At 36.8% G+C, this 2,437-nt stretch overlaps 1 non-coding gene across 1 annotated transcript; it reads left to right on the top strand.

Moving 5' to 3' along the window:
• The first annotated feature begins 2,062 nt into the window (after window positions 1-2,062).
• On the top strand, window positions 2,063-2,169 carry LOC117095443. The gene has a single exon (XR_004441986.1). It is a non-coding gene; the product is annotated as a U6 spliceosomal RNA (small nuclear RNA).
• The last annotated feature ends 268 nt before the right edge of the window (window positions 2,170-2,437 follow it).

Here is a 2,437-nt window from a genome sequence, read left to right as displayed (position 1 = left end):
GAAAATACATAAGTGGCTAACAGACATGTGAAAAAATGTTCAACATCACTAATCATCAGAGAAATGGAATTAAAACCACAATAAGATATCATCTCACACCAATAAGAATGGCTATTACTAAAAAGTCAAACAATTAAAGATGCTGGTGAGGCTTCATTGAAAAGGGAATACTTATACACTGTTGGTGGAAATGTAAATTACTCCATCCCCTGTGGAGAACAATTTGAAGATTTCTCAAATAATTAAAAATAGAATTATCATTCAACCTAGCAATATCATTGCTGGGTATATACCCAAAGGAAACTAAATTATTCCACCTGTATTTTCATCACAGACATTCACAATCACAATAACAAGAATGTGGAATCAACTTAGATTCCCATCAACATTGGATTGGATAAAGAAAATGTGGTACATATACACCACAGAATACTATGCAGCTGTAAAGAAGAATGACATAATTTCTTTTGCAGCAACATGGGATGCAGCTGGAGGCTATTATCCTAAGCAAATTAATGCAGGAACAGAAAACCAAATACCAAATGTTCTCACTTATAAGTGGAACCTAAGTGTTGGGTACACATGGACATAAAGATGGGAATGACAGAGGGTTACTTGAGGAGGGGAGGAGGAAGGGGGGAAAGTCTGAAAAACTACCTATTGGGTACTATGCTTACTACTTGACTTATGGGGATATTTGTACCCCAAACTTCAGTGTCACACAATATGCCCATCGAACAAACCTGAACTTCTATCATCAGAATCAAAAATAAGAGTTGAAATTATATTTTAAAAATTAACTGTCATGGACATTATAATACTGCATTCATTCCAATTGCTTAGCATGTCTGCTCCACGTCTGCAACTCATACTGAGCAGTCAACAGTCAGAGAGTTTCATCCCAGGTTAAACTAGTGATACACTACCTAAATAAACAGATGTGTCATATGAAGATGGTGCCCAACATAAGTGGAGTGAGAAAGTTGCAGAGAAAATTCAGAAGTAACTTTAGATTTTCACAGGCTATAGAAGATTATAAAAAAGGAAAAAGAACAACTCGCTATGACATTTGGCTTCAGGATATTACCCGTTGTTACATTTATCAGAATGAATGTCTATGCCCCATAATAAGGTAGCAAACTCAGGAACCTGAGAATCCTGAATAAAAGCTACCCACACCATTTTCCTCATACCTATCACACTACTTTAACTATCCCAAGGGGAAGACATCTTCAAAGTTCTGAAAGAAAAAACAATCTGTCTATCTAAAATTTTATAACCACCGGCCGGGCGCGGTGGCTCAAGCCTGTAATCCCAGCACTTTGGGAGGCCGAGACGGCCGGATCACGAGGTCAGGAGATCGAGACCATCCTGGCTAATACGGTGAAACCCTGTCTCTACTTAAAAATACAAAAAAAAAAACTCGCCGGGCGACGAGACGGGCGCCTGTAGTCCCAGCTACTCGGGAGGCTGAGGCAGGAGAATGGCGTAAACCCGGGAGGCGGAGCTTGCAGTGAGCTGAGATCCGGCCACTGCACTCCAGCCTGGGTGGCAGAGCGAGACTCCGTCTCAAAAAAAAAAAAAATTTTATAACCACCGAAAATATATTTCAAAAATGAAGACAAAATACATACATTCCCAGACATCTGAAATCTGAAATAATTCCTTACTAGCAGATTCACACTTTAAGAAATGTTAAAGAATCTCTTCAGTCAGAAGAAAAATATCACTCTATTATCAGAATGTATAAATTAAATTAGAAGTCAATTGCAAAATAAAATACTTAAATATTAGGAAATTTAAAAATTTTTAATTAAGTAATTTTAAATAATTTATCATTCAATAAGGTTATCAATAGATTAAATAGAAACTATTTCGATCTGAAAAGTAAAAACACTAAAAAGCAACATTTATGTGACTTAGCTAAAACAGTACTCAGAGGAAAAGTAATCTCTTAACATTTGTATAGCAAAAGATAAATGGTCTCAATGAATGACTTCAGATTTCTCATTTGATATAGAGAAAAGGAGAATATCAAATACAAAGTCAAGAAAAGAAAGGGGTGCTCACTTTGGCAGCACATATACGACAATTGGAACGATACCAAGTAGATTAGCATGGTCCCTGCACCAGGATGACCCTCAAATTCGTGAAGCATTCCATATTTCTGCAGCTTCTAACTAGAATGAACAGTTTAGAGAGGAACTTAAATGACCCAGTGAGTTGAAAAACACAGTGTGAGAACTTGGTGAAGCATACACAAGTATCAATAGCTGAATCGATCAAGCAGAAGAAAAAGTGTTACAATTTGAAGCCCATCTCGCTGAAATAAGTCAGGCAGGCAAGATTAGAGAAAAAAGGATGAAAAGAAAGAAATAAAACCTCCGAGAAATATGGGACTATGTAAAATGACTGAACTTAACGATTGATTGGAGTA

The sequence above is a fragment of the Trachypithecus francoisi genome, unplaced genomic scaffold, assembly GCF_009764315.1.
Source record: "Trachypithecus francoisi isolate TF-2019V2 unplaced genomic scaffold, Tfra_2.0 Lachesis_group13, whole genome shotgun sequence".
Classification (NCBI taxonomy): domain Eukaryota; kingdom Metazoa; phylum Chordata; class Mammalia; order Primates; family Cercopithecidae; genus Trachypithecus; species Trachypithecus francoisi.
This window is presented reverse-complemented; position numbering and strand designations above follow the sequence as displayed.